Raw genomic sequence first — 20,179 nt, forward strand, 5'->3', positions numbered from 1 at the left:
GTCATTTCATGGTTTGTGAGTTCGAGCCCCATGTCGGGCCCTGTGCTGACAGCTCAGAGCCTGGAGCCTGCTTTGGATTCTGTGTCTCCCCCTCTCTCTCTCTGCCCCTCCCCTGCTCACACTCTGTCTGTCTCTCTCCCTCAAAATTAAATAAACATTAAAAAAATCATTTCATTAGGTGTGTAGTAGTATCTCATTGCGGTTTTAATCTGCATTTCCCTAAAGCCTAGCATTGTTGAGCATCTTTTCGTGTACTTAAATATATGATATTCTGGATACAAGACCTTTGCTGGATATATGAGTTGGGAATATTTTTTCCCAGTCCATAGCTTGTCTTTTTGTTCTTTTAACAGTATCTTTTAACAGCAAAAGTTTTGATATTGATGAAGCCCAATTTATTGATTTTTTTTCTTTTAAGTAAATCCAAATTATAAACCTTAGAACTTCAGACACAAATTTGTACTCTTTATTCATTCATTTGCTATTCTATACTAGCATCTGAATGTTTTCAGGTTGTTGCTTATGGTTGCACAAGTTGTATACTGCACAATTCTAGGAGGCATGATTTATGTGGACTATAGTGTGAATGGTAACCCTCAAAGCTGTGAAGTGTACAACTTGTAAAAACATGTATTATCTCTTTGAGGGTCTTCTCTACTGCATATATTGCTGTCATTGCTGTGGTTCTGTTTTACTTTTCTTGCCATTTATTTATTATGTGGAGTGTATATTGAAGCTAAATTTAAGAAGCTCCTGTTTATGAACCATGTAAAGCTAATTTGTTCTCATTGATTCTTAACCAGCTGATGGCTCATCCTTGGGGTTTCAGCAACATCAGGCTTTCAAGTTTGTTTCCTTAGCTGACTCTATTAATTTGCATTTATGGAAATTGGAAACTCCCTGCAGCCAGCCAGTGTTAACTAGACAGCCATGGTTTTGAAAAATCACATCTAAACAAAGGACTAAAAATTTAAGATTTGTAGCATCATCTGGATTTGCAAAAAAAAAAAAAAAAAAAAAAAAAAGCAACAATATAAAAAGCAGGAAAAAAAGCAACAGAATATGAAAACAGAAATGCCATTTGCAGGGACTATTTTGGCTCCAAGTATTTCACTATTAACTCTGACTAGCTCTGGGCTGGTGCGTGACTTCCCTCTGACAACATGAATGTACCATTCAGTGTCACAAGATGCTTATATTCTAAATACTTGGTCCTGCTAAAGATGGGAATCACAAACTATTAATTGATCAACAGTTAGTGTTGTAGCAGAACCAGCAAAAATTCAACAAAACAGACCTGTTCAGGGGCGCCTGGGTGGCTCAGTCGGTTAAGCGGCCGACTTCAGCTCAGGTCACGATCTCGCCGTCCGTGGGTTCGGGCCCCGCGTCGGGCTCTGGGCTGATGGCTCAGAGCCTGGAGCCTGCTTCCGATTCTGTGTCTCCCTCTCTCTCTGCCCCTCCCCCGTTCATGCTCTGTCTCTCTCTGTCTCAAAAATAAATAAAACGATAAAAAAAAAAAAAAAAAAACAGACCTGTTCTCAGTGTGCTCCTATATCATTGTCTTCATCGTTACTCTGGGCTCTAAAATGCTGCACTGTGAGGCGAGGATAGGGAAGGTAGAGCAAATATCCTGCTTTTGAGTTGTTTTTGTTCATAATCAGGCAGATTATGTTTTTATGTAGAGGAGACACATAATAAGATTGTATCTTGGGAATGAGCATAAGTGAAATAGGGAAACTGGTAAAGAGGGCATCTTGGGAAGTGTGGACTTTGAAGGCTGAAGGTTTAGGAGGAGGGGGTGTGTCATATCACAGGTAGGTGAAAAGATTATTTAAGAAGGGATCTCTGTTTGGAGTGTCCAAAGAAATGATTTGAGAGATGAGAGTAGGAACTTATTTACTGAGGGGCTATTGATCCCACTCTAGGAAATGATAGTATACACAAAGGTATTTTGTTTTGTAAGTAAGCCCATGAAGGTATTCCAGGGAAGGCTATCGTGCCTGGTGTCTTCACCTACCAGGCCTCTTCATAATAAGCTACAGTAGGATTTCAGAAAGCGTCCCGTTTTTCACCACTAAAAATGGTGAAAATTCTATGATATTAGCTGTAGGCTTTTTTTTTTTTTTTTGCTTGTTTTACAAATGTCCTTTATCAAGTTGATGAAATCTCCCTGGATTCATAGTTTGCAGAGAGGATTTTTTATTTTTTGTGAATGGGTGTTAGGTTTTGCCAAATGCTTTCTCTGCATCTGTTGTTAAGATCGTATGATTTTTCTTCTTTAGCCTGTTGTGATGGATTACACTAATAGATTTTTGAATATTGAAGCAGTCTTGCATACTTGCACTAAATCCCTCTTGGTTATGGGTATATAATTCTTTTTACACATTGCTGGATTTGATTTGCTAACATTTTATTGGGGATTTTGTGTCTATGTAAATGGAAGATACTGGTCTCCAGTTTTCCTTTCTTATAATGTCTTTCTCTTGTTTTGTCAATGCTGGCCTCCTAGAATGAGGAAGTTTTCCCTCTGCTTTTATTTTCAGGAAAAGATTATAGGACATTAGCATCATTTTTTCCTTTAAATGTTTGGTAGAATTCATCAGTGAAACCATTTGGGCCTAATGCTTTCTTTTTGGAAGGTTATTAAATCTTGATTATATTTATTTAGTAAATATAAGCCTGTCGAGATAATCTATTTTTCCTTGTATGGGTTTTAGTAGTGTGTGTTTTATTTTTTTACGTTTTTTTAAATGTTCACTTATTTATGAGAGAGAGAGAGAGAGACAGAGTGGGAGCAGGGGAGGGGCAGAGAGAGAGGGAGACACAGAATCTGAAGCAGGCTCCAGGCTCTGAGCTGTCAGCACAGAGCCTGACATGGGGCTCAAACTCACGGGCCGGGAGATCATGACCTGAGCCAAAGTCAAACGCTTACTAACTGAGCCACCCAGGGGCCCCAGAGTGTGTGTCTTTTATAGAATTGATCTATTTCACCTAAGTTATGAAATTTGGGGCCATAGAGTCATTCATGATATTTTTTATTATCCTTTTGATGATCATGGAATCAGTAGCGGTTACCTCTTTTTCATTTAAGATATTAGCCATTTGTGCCTTCTTTTTTTTCTTGGATAGCGTAGCTAGGGGCCTGTTACCTTTATTGATCTTTTCAAAGAGCCATCTTTTGATCTATGTTGATTTCCTCCAATAATTTCCTATCTTTTATTTTATTGATATCTGTTCTCATTTTTTGTTATTTCTTTTCTTCTGCTTGCTTCAGCCTTCATTTATCCCTCCTCCTCTATTTTCCTAAGGTGAAAGTTTAGGCTACTAATTTGAGATCTTTCTCCTTTTCTATTTTTTTTAAGTTTATTTATTTTGAGAGAGAGAGCATGTACGTGAGCAGGGGAGGGGCAGGGAGAGGGGGAGACACAGAATCCGAAGCAGGCTCCAGGCTCAGCACAGAGCCCAATGCAGGGGCTTGATCTCATGACCATGAGATCATGACCTGAGTGGAAACTAAGAGTTGGATGCTCAACCAACTGAGCACCCAGACACCCCAAGATCTTTCCCCTTTTTCTAATAGATGCATTCAATGCTATAAGTTTTACTCTAAGTAATGCTTTCACTGCCTCCCACACATTTTGATAGGATGTATTTTCATTTTCATTTAGTCCAAACTACTTTTAAATTTCTCTCAAGATTCCTTCTCTGATGTGTTATTTAGAAGTATGTTGTTTAATCTCCAAATATTTGGGGATTTTTCCAGCTATCTTTTGGTTATTGATTTCCAGTTCAATTCCAGTGTGGCCTGACAGCATACTTTGTATGGTTTCTGTTCTTCTAAACTTGTTAAGATGTGTTTTATGGCCCAGAATGTGGTCTGCGGTGGTGAAGGTTCTGTGTGAACTTGAGAAACATGTTTATTCAACTACTTTTGGATGAAGTACTCCGTACATATCAGTTAGATCTAGTTGATTGATGCTACTGTTTAGTTCAGCTGTATCCTTAACTATATATCCTGGATCTGTCAACCACTGACAGGTGTTGAAGTCTCCACTATAGTAATGGATTTTTCTCTTTCTCCTTGAAGTTCTAAAAGTTTTTCCATCAAGTATTTTCATTCTCTGTTGTTGGGAATAGACAAGTTAGTGATTGTTATGTCTTCTTACAGAACTGACCCCTTTGTCATTGTATAATGACCCTCTTTTATCTCTCTGAATTTTCCCTGTTTGAAAAGTCTGCTTTGTATGAAATTAATATAATTATTCCAGATTTCTTTTGATTAGTATTAGTGTGATATATCTTTCTTCATCCTTTTGATTTTAATCTATCTGTATCTTTATATTTCAAGTGAATTTCTTATGTAGTTGGATATAGTGGATTTCTTATATAGTTCTTATATAGTTGGATCTAGTTTTGGGACCTCCTCTGACAATCTCTGAGTTTTAATTGGTATATTGAGACTATTCACATATGATGTGAGTATTGATATAGTTGGATTAATATCTACCATGTTCATAACTTTTTTCTATTCACTGCACTTATACTTTGCTTCTTTTCAATCTTCCCCCCTTTTCTGCCTTCTGTGATTTTAATTCAGCAGTTGGCATATTCCACTTTCTTCTTTCTCTCAGCTTATTAATTATACTTTTCTATTTTAAAAAGCTGTAGTGGTTTCCCCTTTGTTTGCATTACACATTTGTAACTAATCAAAGTCCACTTTCAGATAACACTATACTGCTTCACAGGTAGTGCAGGTACCTTATAACAGTGTTCCCAATTCCTCCCTCCCATCTCTTCTAACATTGATCTCATCTACCTCACTTATCCATGTGCTATGATCACTCAATATATTGCTGCTGTTATCACTTTAAACAAATGGTTATCTATTAGATTGATTAGGAATGAGAAAAATAAAAGACTTTATTTTACCTTCCTTTATTCCTACTCAAATACTCTTATTTTTTTAATATAGATCTGAATTCTGATCTATAATCTATATCATATTCCTTTTCTCTGAAGACTTTCTTTTGAGAGAGACAGAGAGGGTGCAAATGAACAAGGGGCAAAGAGAGGGAGAGGGAAAGAAAGAATCCCATGAAAGGTAGAGAGAGAGAGGGAGAGAGAAGGGGGGGGAATCACCCAAAGCTTGGCCTGTACTCACCTGCAGTGGGGCTTGAGCTCACCCGATGTGGGACTTGAACTCATGAATGGTGAGATCATGACCTGAGCTAAAGTCAGATGTTTAACCACTGAGCCACCCAGGTGCCCTCAAAAGACCCTCTTTTCAAATTTCTTGCAAGGCAGGTCTACTAGTGATAAAGTCCCTCCATTTTTGTCTGACAAAGTATTTCTTGTTTTTTTTAGAATGGGAGGTATTGTAAAATTCAGATGCCTTTGGGAAGAGTAACACCTCCATGCCTAACATCTCTTTTTTTAAATGTTTATTTATATATTTTGAAGGGGGGAGGGAGAGAGAGACAGAGAGAGAGAGAGAAAATCCCAGGCAGACTCTGTGCTGTCAGCATGGAGCCTGATGCGGGGCTCAATCTCATGAACCATGAGATCATGACTTGTACAGAAATCAACAGTCAGATGCTCAACCAACTGAGCCACCCAGGCACCCCAGAAAGTCTTTATTTTTTCTTCAGTTTTGAAATATAATTTTGCTGGATATAGAATTCTCCATTGGTGCTTTTTGTCCTTTCAACACTTTAAATATTTCATTACAAAATGGCCTCCTGGGTGGTTCAGCTGGTTGAGTATCTGACTGGGGTCATGATCTTGTGGTTTGTGAGTCTAAGCCCCATATCAGGCTCTATGCTGACAGCTCAGAGCATGAGCCTGTTTGCATTCTGTGTCTCCCTCTCTCTCTGCCCCTCCACCACTTGTGTTCTCATGCTCTCTCTCTCTTTCTCTCTCTCTCTCAAAAATAAATAAATAAACATTAAATATTTCACTACACTGTCTCTTTGCTTGTATAGTTTCTGAAGAGATATCCTATATAATTCTTATCTTTTTTTCTCTATAGATAAGGCATTTTTTTTTATTTACTTTATTACAATTTTCATTTCTCTGTTTACATTACCCCTCTGTTCTTGGATGTTGTCTACTTTTTCCATTAGAATCCTTGACATATTAATCATAATTAAACCCCCTATCTTTAAATTCCAAAATCTGTGTCATCTTTAATTCAGGCTCTGATGCTTATTTTGTCTTCCTATACTGTTTTCTTCTGGCCTTTTAGTGTGCCTTGTAATTTTGGTATGTTAACAGACATGGTATGTCTGTTAATAGGAAGTGAAATAATCAGGCTTTTAGAATGAGTTTTTATGTTAATTTGGCTAGGATCCTGTCTGTGTTTAGCTCTCTGTAGCTATAGGTTCCAGAAGCTTGTTTCTTTGTTCCCCTTGTTGTCTTTGGGTTTCCCTAAGAATTTTTTCATAAAAAACAGAATTTGTGTCTTATGTTTCTCTAGTTGTAATCTACTTTTATTATACTAGAGCCCAGTTGATGTGGTGGTAGGACAGAGAGCAGGAATACTTTATAATCTTATATTAAATCTCAATATTTTTGGTGGTTTGAGTTTCTAGGTTATGACCTTCTGAAACATTTCTTAGCCTTTTTTCTCCTCTTATATGAGATAGGAAGGCTAGAGGGGACTGGAGTTTTCTAATTGTCCTCCCACCAGGCTGGCTAAGCCTCTGGTAGTTTCCTTGATGCCTGGCCTTTCTTATGGAAAAAATCTGGATATAGTTCAAAATGTTTACTTTTTCCCTCCCTGAGCCTGAAGGATAGATAAGAGAAATTTTTCTCCAATCTTTACCTTGAAAGTGTGATGGGCTTCTAGAGGTAAAACCCATAAAAGTAGGGAAGTTCTCTAAGACTGAGCCCTTGGGGGTTTTATGTCTGAAATTAGTTCACACTCACCTCCAGGAGTACATCAATTATGGTTTAAAGGTTCCTACCAGTTACTAGCACCAGTGGCTTCTGCTCCCAGTATCGCTAATCTCAACCTTGATTCTCTATTCTGTCTCTCTAGCATTGGGGTGGTACTTTGTGACCTCAGTTTTCTGATGGAATCTAAGAAGTCATTGATTTTCAGTTTGTTCAGTTTTTATCTTGTTGTGAGGATGAAAGTGATGACTTCAAAATTCTTTGCATGTTGGAACTGGGAACCTTCTCAGACTGTCATGGGATATATATTTTAGGACATGAATAGGTCAAAAAGCAAACCTCCTTTGTGTGAATCCCAGGTAATGTAGTCCACTATGGCCTCCAACTCTGTGCTTTCTGTCACTTTTTTAAAAAAGTAAACAATTAGCGAACAGAAAGAAAATAAAGTAAGAATAAATTTCACAAAAGAAAAAAATTGACAAAATGGTAAAAAACAAAGTGTAGTTTTAAAATAAATTTCATAGCCCTTCCTTGGAAATATTCAAGTAAACAGTAGTATACAGGTGTCCTGTGCAAAGGAAGTGACTAAGAGGACTACTCTTTCAAGGGCATCTTATGACATTGAGCAGGATGAACTTTGGAAATAACCTAAGAACCTACAGAGGAGTCAGCAGACTATAACTGACCTGCCATATCTTGCATACCATCTGTTTTCACATGGTCCACAGGCTGAATGATTTCTATATTTCTATATGATTGGGAAATAAAAAAAAGAATATTTCATGACACATGAAAATTACATGAAATTCAAATTTCACTGTCACAAATAATGTTTTCTTGGAACTTGGCCATACTCATTTGTTTTTAAAATGGCAGTATTGAGTAGTTCCCCTGTAAGACTGTATATGGCACTCTCATCACTTTGGACTAACGCTTGGGATACTGCAAATTGCAGTGATATAGTTTTAATTCAACAGCATTTCAAATGTCACATGATAACATCCCTCCCTTTTTCCCTTCCTTCCTCCCTCCCACCTACCTTCCGTTCTTCTTTTCTTTTGTTTGTTTCTTCCTTCCTTTCCTCCTTTCCTTCCTTCTTTCTTTCTCTTCCCCTCATTTATTTATTTACATTTACAGTAAATATCTATTAAGTCAAAACAAGAAAGGAAAAGTGGGCTTTGAATCATGCTCTTAAGACACAATGGAGGGGATGCCTGGGTGGCTCAGTTGGTTAAGTGTCTGATTCTTGATCTCGACTCAGGTCTAGATCTCAGGGTCATGAGTAAAAGACATGATGGAGTGTGGATTATTTTGTTAGAATTAGATGGCAAAGTATTCTACTTATTGTGCAATGAGGTAGTTATGCTAAAAGAATACAATATATGTCAGCCATATTAATCATCACAATATTCCTAGCTCACAGAAAAGCAATGGTTAGAAAAATTAGAAAAATGTAAAACAATGTCTCATTGCAGAAGAATTTCTTCCAAAAATAAAACAATAAAACGAGCCTGTGCCCAAAGAACCCGAGTGACCCACTTGTTAGCCAAGCAAGGGAAGCTGTTTACCAATGGTGAGTTAACAAAATCCTGATTGATTGCAGCAGACAAAGAAATGTGTCCAGAGAAAATAAACTGGTTGAGACTTTTAGCCTTTCAGTGAAACGTAATGAATGTAAAGTGTTTAAAGCCTGTGGTTATTTATTGTGTTATTCATTAGCAGGTACTTTGCCAAAAATATCTGAATCTTTCATGTGTAGCTCAATCCAGTAGCTCCGTTGGTGAACTCATTTGCTCCCATGGATGTAACTATAGTTGGGTCCATGAATTTTTGCCAGACAAAGAAACTGAACATCTTGACTTGTGCCACACAGCAGTTAAATGGCAGTGGTAAAATTTTATTGTGATTTTTTGAGCTCAGGGCTAAGATTGAAATTTTTTGCAATAATAACTGCCTTTAGCCTTTACTGTGGAACACTGAGGGGCTCTGAAAATTGGTTTCTGCTACATTCTTGGTGCCTCTTAATGAATTCAAACTAACATCATAAGGCTAAACAACACTCATATGAGAAAACTTACACTGCTGTAAGTCATTTTGACAACTTACATTGAGTCTCAGCCTTATACTCTTACAGTGGTGTCAAAAGATAAAGCAAGAAGTGAGATCTCCATTTCCATGCAAATTTGCAGTGGATATGTTTTCTGAGTTCAAACTTTGGTTCCAGCAGCAGTTTTTGGACCCAAATGCAAGTGCAAAAAGATTTCCATATTTTAAAATCCATTTAACTGAGCAATAGAGGAGTTTCCATCTAACCTTCAATTGAAAGTGATTAATCTGCAAAGTAATGATATGCTAAAAGACAAATATCAATAGAAAAATTTAATAGAACTCTATAAATGCCTTCCAAGCAATCAATATGCTCAATTAAAATTATATGCTCATGAATTGATATCAGTATTTGGCAGTACTTTCCTGTGTGAAAAGACATTTCCAAAGATGTGATATTCATTTTTGAATTGAAATACTCAGTGAGGTAAAATCTCATTACAGACCCATATTAACAGCTGAGCATTAGCAATGATGATGCGCCAATTACATTTGAGCCCCAATTAAGTGAAATGTTATCACCCCAAAAGGATTTTTTTTTCTTCTTGTTATAGACCTATGCAAAAAATTATATTATAGATTTATTACAAAAAATGAACCAAATTATTATGATTATGTTTTGAATTTTGTCGGTAAAAAAAGTGTGGGAATTTCTTTCTTAAATACAAGTGTCTATGTAACATTCTTGATTTTGCTTCTTGGTACACAAAGCCTAAAATATTTACTATCTGTCCCTTTACAGAAATTCTTTGCTGACCCCTGACCTAGATGCTCTTAACTCCCTGTGTGCTAGAAAACAGTCGGTGGTCCTCAAGTGAAGAGGCCCCTGGCACAGAGCCAATCATCTACAAAGGTCCTTGTACATTTAAATGGGACAATGAAAGTGTTTAAGGATTGGTCAGCTGACATGTCAGCTTGGCACGTGAAAAAAATAGGGTGCCTCTTTTTCAACCCATCTGTGTGAGTTTCTTAGAGCCACTGTAACAAAGTACCACAAACTGGAGGTTTGAAACAATAGAAATTTATTCACCCCCACTTCTGGAGACCAAAAGTCTGAAATCAAGCTGGTGGGAGGGCCATGCTTCCTCTGAAGCCTCTAGAAAAGAATCCCATTTTGGCTCTTTCTAGCTTCTGGTAGTTGCCAGTAATCCTCAGTATTCCTTGGCTTGTAGCTTCATCATTCCTGTATCTACCTTCATTGTCACATTATCTACCTTCTTACCTGTGTCTCTGTGTCCAAATCTTCTCTTTTTATAAGGATGTCAGTCATATTGGATTTAGGACACACTCCCATGTAGTATGATTTCATCTTATTTGAACTGATTACATCTGCAAAGACCCTATTTCCAAAAGAGGTCACATTCTCAGGTCATAGGTGGACATGAATTTGGCAGGGGTGAGGGGTACAATTCAACTCCATCCGTTTTAGCAGTGAACGGAGAAAGTAATCAAAAATGGTACTTGGCTAGAAAGCTTTAGGGCATGAAGTAGACAGATTAATGCTCCTTCTGCCACAGGCATTCACATCCTAATCTCTAAAATATGTGAATGTCTTGTTTTATATGTCAAAAAGGACTTTTCTGATCTAATTAAGCTAAGAATTTTGACATGTGGAGATAATGCTTGATTATCTGGGTGTGCCCAATATAATCACAAGGGTCTTCATAAGAGGGAGACAGGAGAGTCAAAGGCAGAAGAAGGTGGAATGACAGAAGCAGACACAGGAATGATGAACTTTGAAGAAGGAGAAGGGACAATGAGCCACAGAATGCTAGCAGCTTTCAGAAGGTAGAAGTGAAAAAGGAATAGATTCTCTGTGGAGCTTCCAGAAGAAACACAGCTATACCCACACCCTGACGTTAGACTCAAAAAAAGTCATTTTGGACTTCTGACCCCCTAAATCCATAAGAGAATAACTCTGTACGGTTTGAAGTCACCAAGTTTGTGGTTAATTTGGCACAGCAGCCATAGAAAGCAAGAAAGAGAACTAGTTAAGCTTGTGACTATAGCTGGGAGGGTGAGTCCTGGTCATGCCAAAGAGAAGGAAACAGTAGAGAGATGGAGATAACATTTGGGGGCAGTTGGGGGGGGGCAATGGAGAAATGGAGGAAAGGATGGATATAAGAAAGATCATCCAGAAATGGGTGAGGGTGCATCTTAGGGCAAATGGGAAGTCAGAGAATACTCTTTGCTTCTGCTCTGTTACAGGCACGTGTTTTTTAGATGATTGTAAAAGACAGATGAATTCCAGTTTGGGCCTGAAATTTTAAATAAACATGATTTAAGTTTGTAGGAAAAAGGTGATATTTTCTTAAATTAATGACAGAATTTAGGATTTACGTGCAGTTTTTCAGATTCAGAACATTCCCAAGGGAATCTTCCTAATCATTGTTCCTTCCAGATGGCCTCCTACAGATGCCCTTGTTCATTATACAGACCACAACAGTGCTGAAAGGACCTCTCAGAGTTTTGTATCTAGGGGTGTTAAAGGCTTCACTTTGGCTTGGGAACTAAGAAATATTGGTAGCCAAGCAAACGTTTCAGAGGTGGGATGTTCCCTGCAAAGGATGATTTGCCCACAAGCACAGAAAGTGTCAGGTCAGGAAAAAGAACTTGAGTGTTACCACTAGCTTCTGAGCTTGGATCAGAATCATGAAGCTAAAAATAAACTCTGCTAGCCAGCTCATTCTGTCATGACCCCACACTTCTTAGGAAACTAATGCTGAAACTATTTTTCAAACAGATAGCAAATCAAGAAAACATCATTCCACACGGGGGATAAAAAGATCAGATGCTCAGAAAAGGACTTCAGAACTGTTTTAAAATTATAAAAACAATCTCTTATTTGAGAAAGTCTGATAGCTACCAGTTTCTTTTAACTCCTGATTTTATTTATTTATTTTAAAGAGGAATGCTATTTTATAGGGCAAGGGAGATTCTAGCATTGTGTCTCCAGAGGTTAAAAAAATAAACTAAAAAGTAATGAGATGTCTGTCTTCCTGGGATGGATGTAGGAAGTTACTGCCCACTCATAGGTGAATACATCAGGTCAGAGTTTTTTAAATATGGCTACCAGTGGTTTTGAAGTCTTTTCCTCCAGTTAGAGAGCTTTAAAAAAATACTGATGCCCAGGCCCCAAATCCTGATATTTCAATATAATTTGCTGAGAAACAGGATTAGGTGGGGTCTGGAATTCCTTGAAAATGTAAAAATTCCTTGATTGACAAGAAATTCTATAATAATGGTCACTTAATTTTAATAAAGTAATATTTATGGTCACTAATTATAATAAAATTGTGATCTAATTTTATAATTATGTCTGAAATCTTATTGTGATAATTTAATGGGCTGAACTCTTTAACAGATTTCATTTAGCAAACATTTATCACGTACTGAGTATGCAGTAGTCTTTAGAAACCTTAGTTCTGTAGGGAAGTGAAGCATATAAAAAAAAGTAAGAATTCTCAAGCCATGTGACATGTAGATAGAATTATGTTTAAATGAAAGAGGTACTGGTGAGGGAGGAGAGGTTAAATTTATTCAGGGTGGGATGGAGGTGTAATGGAGAGATAAGAGAAGTCTCTGGTCTTAGCTCAGTTTAGAAAGCTAACTAGAGTCTGTCAGGTTGGCAAGTCAGAGGGGTATTTTCAGACCCAGGGAAAACATGTGAAAAAACATAGACATGAGATAGCATGTTCAGAAGATTATTAATATTGCTGGAGGGCAACATTTGGAAGATAGTGTCAGGAACTGGGAATTGGCAGAAGGTAGGAAGCAAGGTTGGTCCCAAGAATGGGGCTGAGTGGGGAGAACCTCTCAACCTTTCAAACCTTGGGAAGCACATCCTGGGTCCATCTGACAACGGCTAGAAGATTCTCAGAGCGGGGACATGCTCAGACTTGTTATTTTGTAGGATCCCTCTGGCAACCCTGGGAAAGAGTCTAGGAGGAGTGAGACTAGAGGCAGCGCGATGAATAAGGAGGCTGTTGCAAACACAACTGGAAGACTTGAACTAGAGTCATGAATAGAGAGGAAGGGATAGATCTAAAACATACCAGGGAGACAGAAAGAATAAGACCTGGCCAAGGGGTGATAGGTACAAAGGAGACAGGGAGTCAAATTGAGTTCCAGGTTTTTTATTTTCCAGATGGCTTATGATACCCATCTGGCCCTAACATTAAAGGACAATTTATTTTATAGATTTAGTCATACAGGAACAGATATCCTCAGGCTTCGCTCAGCAGCATGGAATGTGAACTGTGTTTCTTCAGGTCATCCTAGCCTTACATGGGCTAGGGGATGTGGGGATAAGGTTGTGAAGTGTGTGTAGGCGTTCAGGGTAGAAGTGGGAAGGAAGTAATGGCTTTTCTTTTGTTTTAATTGTAGTAAAATACGGACAACATATTGTATTTACTGTTCATGCAGTTCAGTGGTATTAAGTATATTTACATTGTTGTGCACCTGTCATCACCATCCATCCCCAGAACTCTTTCCATCTTGTAAAACTGACTCTGTACCCATTCAATTATAATTCCTCATTCTGTACTCTTCCCAGGTCCTCGCAAGCACCATTCTGCTTTCTGTCTCTATGAACTTGACCATTCTATGTACCTCAAATGACTAGAACCATACAATATTTATCTTTTTGTGACTAGCTTGCTTCACTTAGCACAATGCCCTCAAGGTTGATGCACATTATAATATATGTGAGAATTCCCTTCCTTTTTGTGGCTTAATAATATTCCATGGTATGTATATATCACACGTGTTTATCCATTCCCATCTCGCAATGGACACTTGGGTTGCTTCTGCCTTTCAGTCATCGTGAATAATGCTGCTATAAACATAGGAGTACAAATATCTCTTCGAAACCCTGCTTTCCATTGCTTGGGGTGTAGACCCAAAAGTAGAGTTGCTGGATTATATGGTAATTCTATTCTTAATTTTTTGAGGAAGTGCTATACTGTTTTCCACTGTGGCTGAATCATTTTACATGTCACCAATACTGTACAAGAGTTCCAATTTCTCCACATCCTCACCAACACTTGTTACTTTGTTTTTTTGGGGTTGTTTTTTTGTTTTGTGTGTCTGTCTGTGTGTGTTTATAGTAGCCATCCTAATGGGTATGAGGTGAGAGCTCACTGTGGCCTTTTGCTCCAGCTTTCATTAGCTAGAAGCAGCTAATGTCTCTTTTAGTTGAGGGTTCCATAGAGTTTTCTGAAGTGACTTACACCATTGTTCTTGCCCCTGCTTTTTCCTGGTCACTGTTGTGATATTTCTTCTAGATGTGGATGCCTCTGTTGCTGAACTAATGTTCAAAATGGCCACCCCTGCCATCATTGGTGGGTGGCTACTTCTTGGTCTGTTCTGATAGCCATCAAGCCATGAGAGGTAATCACCCTCTCCCACTGCCCATCAGTCCCCAACAGAACCTTACACTCATAGCCTCACTTGCACTGGCTCTGAACCAATCATTTGACTTGCATTCAGTCTACTTCTGCCCCCTCTCTACCTGACACAAGGAGAAGGGCCAGAAAATAAAGTAGAAGGTGCAAACCTGGGCTACATTCCCACATTGTCCCCCTTTGCAGCCTAAGCCTGGTCTCCCTTGCTCCCTCCTCCTCTTCTAGTGTAAGTACTTTCCCCAGCCGGGATATAGTCCTGGAAGTGAAGGAGTGACCCTCAGTCTCCACCCACTTGAAGCATTTGCCCTGCAGGATGACTACCAGTGTCTTGGATCCAACCACTGTCTGCATGAGCCTTATAGGGCTTTCCCGCAGATAAAACCCTAATGGGCCTACTCAGGGATTCTGAATTCAACCGAGGATATGAACATAGGTCTTTCCTCTGGCCTCTTGCTTTAATGTCATAGAGATTTCAGACCAGATTGCTAGAATTTAGACCTATCCTTCTGTCTAATATAGAAATTATTCATAGTTAAGTGTCATATAAATCCTGGTAAAACAGGTTCCTGCAGTAGCTCAACATAGTATTTTCTATACATCATTTCTTATTCTGTTCTATGCTCAGACCTGAGGTTTGGGGCCTGCGTTAGTTTCCTGGGGCTGCTGCCACCAATGAACACAAACTGGGTGGCTTAAAACAATAGACATTTATTCTCTTACAGTTCTAGAGGCCAGACCCCCAAAAGGATCAGCAGGGGTCGTTCTTTCTGAAGGCTCTGAGGAAGTATCTGTTCCGCACCTCTCCTCCAGGTTCTGGTGGCTCCCAGCAACCCTCAGCATTCTTTGGCTTCTGGCCTAACTCCAGTGTTGGTCTCCATCTTCACAGCTCTTCTTACCCATGTCTGTGTGTTAAATAACATTTTCCTTTCTCTTATAAGGACACCAGTCACTGGATTTGGGGCCCGCCCTCAATCCAGGATGACCTCAGCTCAGAATCCTTAATTATGTCTGCAAAATTCCTATTTCCAAATATGGTCACATTTCTAGGTACAGGGGTTAGGACTTAAATCTATCTTTTGGGAGTGACTGTGCACCCATGATGGGGCCCAACAGGCGGGTCACATCTGTAGCAGTTGTTCCACCAAGGTGGTGACCTAGAAAAAAGCTCTATCTGATAATTGGCTATTTGGAACAACTTGGGAAATAGCTTCCTTCTGACTTTAAAGTTAGGTCATATTTGGTGCTCTGAAGAGTATTTGTTGTTAATGAGAATTTAGAGTCTCTCTCTCTCTCTCTCTCCCTGCCCCCCCTTGAAACATGCCCACACACACAATTGTATTGTAATTTTCTACTTTAAATAATTTTCCCATTTTCTAAAGTGAATTCCTCTCAGTTTTCCACAAGACATTCCATTCTCCATCTTCACCTAGAATTGGACAAATGACTTAGCTTTTCAAAGAATGTCTCCCACATTCTTCAAAATCACACATTCTCCCATATTCCTTAAGGCAAGGAATTGCCTCTTGTCACCATGTTCCTTCCCTGAATGTGATGGTGAAAAGGCCTTGACCACCCCCACCCTCTTGTCAACTTTAGCTATGGCCACATGCTTCTCCTGCTCAGAAGCCAGCAGGAGACAGTAGCTGGGATGCTGGAGCTATTTAGAGTGGTATGATTAGTTTTCATGTCTCCTGACCCACAGGCTTTGCCATTTGATGAATTTATGACATTGCTTGTGAATATCAGTTTCTACTTAGTAACTAACAAGAATGACTGATTACACAATCCCAAATTGATACTTGGAAACTTTTAAGAAAAAAAAGACTGGGAGATGAGATTTATTACCATTCTCAAGCACTTCCTGAACAGAATTTAAAACTCCCTCCTGGAAAAGATTGTTAAAGAAGACTCTCCTTGGCCAAGGGAGAATAGTCTACAGAAACCAAACATAAATATCAAACAAGGAAACAAAGTCTTCTGGGAGAAATAAGGATGGCAATGAGATGTGGAAGTCAGAGAGAGAAATTGAAAGACAGAGGGAGAGAGAGAGAGTGGGACACATGTTTGCACAAGCCTAATGATGTCAGTCTGTTCACAAGAGTTCACAAGAATGCCTTCCCCACTTACCACAAGGGAGCCAAGACCAGTATGAAGATGGGGCTCTTCTAATCATGGCCTCAGTTACTTTCCTCTCCCCATTGTTTGTACCCACTCTGTGTTACACAATGCCAGGACTAGGAAAAAATGATACTGCCTGAATCTCATTGAAGCGTTCTTTAGCCTCAATGGTGACGTGAAGCCTGCTTTAGATACCTTAAAAATTGGTTGGGCACCTTGAAACTGACTTTAGCAAGAATTAAATCTGTGGCATTGAGTTAGAGAGAGGAAAACTAGCTCTTTTGGACTAATGGTAGGTGTACTACTTTGCAAAAAGGAGACCAGAAAGGGAAGTGGAACACCCTAACATAAAGAGGTGCAGTATTCTCTATATTCACTGGACCATAGCAGCTGCAAAAAAGGTATAGTTCACCTCCTCAAATTAAATGGAGAGATGCTCCTTTTCTTCACAGGATGGAAACCACTATGATAATCTACACAAGTATTTAACTTACCAGAAAAGTGGTTTAAAAAATTAGTGACAAATTGTTTTCTCTTTTACCTCTGTGCTTTTGCCCAGAGGAAGAGACACAATATTATACTATTGGTACTTGCCTGCTGTCCTCTGGGAAATAGTCTCTCAATATGGAAAAGACAGGGATCAGAATAGCCCAGGAATAAGGGAATCCATCCATCTATCCATCCATCCATCCATCCATCCATCCATCCATCATCCTACCAACACATTGAGTACAGAGGCATTCAGCACTGTAAGGGATGTAAAGGTAAATATGACACAATGCTGAAATTATATACCTTTTAACTGCAGAATCTTGTGATTCTGTAGTTTTCCCCATTAGATGATAAATCCACCAATCTTCCTCTAGCCATGCTCAACAGTTGACTACCAGAGAAAGAGGTATCTATCTGAAGTCAAGAAATTTATGTTCAAATCCCAGTCCTGTTACAAGTTGTGTGGTTATGGGTTAATTAATTAAACTGTCTAGACCACAGCTTCCTCATTTGCAAGTGAGAAATAATTCCACCTTCAGAGAGTTATAGGGAATAAACAAAATATATAAAACTGCATATAGTAGTTCTCTTTCTCCTAATTCTTATAGGAAGACCTTTCCATCTAACAAGAATGTAGCATTTCTCTGTAAAATAGTCTATGGTATTTACAACTTTGGTTTAAGACTTGTAAAGAAAGGAATTTAATTGTATTCTTCAAGTCAGTATTACCTGGCAGGTCTCCTGGTTTTTTTTGCAGACTATCTCCTTTCCAGGATTCTCAGAATGTCCTAGTCTGAAGAAGTTTTGAAGTTCTCGATCCATCTCCTGCTTCGTGCCAGGTCACCTTGGGTTTCTGTCTTTTCCAGCGCTGCATCTCCTTGAATATTTATGGTTTTAGCACATGCTAATGCATTTAGGAGCTCCAAAGGAACCATTATTGCTCTTACTCATGCTTAAATGTTTGCTCACCCAGCCCACAGACTCGCTGGCACATACCAGGGAGCCACATGCTTTTCCCAAGTATGTGGGTCAAAGGCTATTTTTTATCATTTGGGTCAGATACATACTATTTATAAACTTATCTTAATTAGATTTTTAAAAATATCCTAAAGTTTCTCCAGCCAAAACTTTGGGTTCAGAAAATGTTTATTCCTGAATGGTATTTTTTATTATTCAAAATTCATTTATGGTTCTTGAGAAAAATAAGATGAGAATTGGTGAATGCCATTTGAAACAAAGGGGGAAATGTCTACAGAGGTGGAAATTCCACACTATTTTTCTAATTTCATAGAGATTACACTGGGAATAATTGTAGATTTTTAAAAAGACCTTGCCCTACCAATTTCTTCTGCCAACCAGATCTGAGATTATGGGCAAATAACCTCTCAGAGTTTACTTTTCCAATTTGTAAATGGGGAGTATAATACCTAAGTTCAGGATAGGGTGAGATCATAGGTAATGCCTATAAAACATGTGGAAGACAGCCTGACACATTACACTCAATAAACACTGTATCCTTGTTTTGATTTCCTCATATTTCCCACTACATGCATATGTACTGTATCTCAAGGGTGGGGCCTTTTGTAGGTCAAAGTGTCATCTTCACCATATAAGCTATCACCAATGCAAAATTTTTCTTCTATGCTTGAAGGATGTTACCCTTCCCTTTTTTATATATGAATACTAAAATTTGGTGGTAGAGATTATTGATTATATACATTATTGAATATAGATTATATTTAATCTATATTGTAGTCTAGCACACAGAGAAGTAGTTGAAATCCCCCCATTTCATGCATTGTGGATATACATATTGAACACCTTAGGTGTCTGGGGCTGTTAGGCTTAAGTACACAGTGATAACCAAACATACATGCTCCATATTTTCATGATGTTTCAAACCTTAAATACAAAAATTATATGTGTAATTATAAATTGTGGTAAATGCCATGAAATAAAGGACTAAAGGTTATGAGAAGGAATGACACAGGGAACAAAACTTAGATTAGAGGATTGGTCAAAGCAGCCTTCCTGGGGAGAAATGTCCTTTATTTAAGCTTTGACCTATACCAAGAGCTGGTCAGGAAAATAACAAAAACAAATTGCATTCCAAGCGGAGCCTGGGAAAAGTGGATCTATTTTGAGAAACCAGGAGAAGAGAAGGTCCCAATCACCTAATGAAAAGGAGCATGAGGAAAGATGGCATTAGAGGGGTGACAGGGCAGGACCGCCAAGGTCTTGTGGCCATGTTACAGGGTCTACATGTTACTTTGTGTACAGTGGAGATAATAGAAGTATTTTAAGTGGAGGAATGAACTGCTCAGATTCAGGATTTTTAGATGACATTCTAGCTGCAGTGAAAAGAATGAGTTGGGATTTGGGTGGGAAGGGAAGCGTGGAGGTTAAGAAAGAAAGCAGGGAGACTAGGCAGAAGGTGGTGAGAAACCACTGGCTTGGCGTAAGTTGGAGGCAGAGCTGATAGCACCTGCTGCTGGATGGATCACAGGAAAGAGGTTGAGGAGGGAAGGACTGACAATGAGGTCTCTTTCCTGCTTGAGTAACTGAAAACAGTGCCCCACTAACAGAGCATCACAAAAGTGGTCTTAAGTTGGTCATGGATTTCAATTGCTTATTAATTGGGTATTAATTTATATACTTAGAGAATTTTGCTGAGGATTTTCTTTTTTCATTGTTTTGTTTCTACCAAATTGCTAGTTGTTACCATCTTGATTGTCTAGTTGATGGTCTCCAATTCTTTGCTGGCAATAAGACCTTCGACATAAGAGTATGGAACTATTGGGTTGTCTAGGTACATCATCTTCTACCCAGTCTTAGTCATCATTGCAAATCTTTAATAACCACTGCTTTAGAAGAATGTCAAACTCCAACAGGGTTGTTCTCATTGTTCTCTGAACATCTGCCCGTTTTTTTTTCCTGCACCTTTGCTCTTGTCTGCAATGCCCTGCTCCTTCCTGCCTGTCAAGTAGAAATTTGATCTTCCCTTAAGATTCTTTATGCTACTGCCTCTGAGAAGCCTTTATGGATCAATCAGCTCAGTTGACTTCTTCTGACACATCAAACTTGACCTTGAAATCTTAGTTTTCTTTGTATGAGTATGGGTCTTTTCTACTCACTTACATTGTAAGTTTCTTGAAGACAAGGAT

General features: G+C 38.7%; 1 long non-coding RNA gene across 1 annotated transcript; it reads right to left on the bottom strand.

Moving 5' to 3' along the window:
• Window positions 1–15,093: 15,093 nt before the first annotated feature.
• On the bottom strand, window positions 15,094–17,973 carry LOC109497418. Its single transcript, XR_002153605.2, has 2 exons — window positions 17,745–17,973; window positions 15,094–15,307 (listed from the first exon to the last, which is right to left on the bottom strand). It is a non-coding gene; the product is annotated as an uncharacterized LOC109497418 (long non-coding RNA).
• Window positions 17,974–20,179: the final 2,206 nt, after the last annotated feature.

The sequence above is a fragment of the Felis catus genome, chromosome A2 (genome assembly GCF_018350175.1).
Source record: "Felis catus isolate Fca126 chromosome A2, F.catus_Fca126_mat1.0, whole genome shotgun sequence".
Classification (NCBI taxonomy): Eukaryota; Metazoa; Chordata; class Mammalia; order Carnivora; family Felidae; genus Felis; species Felis catus.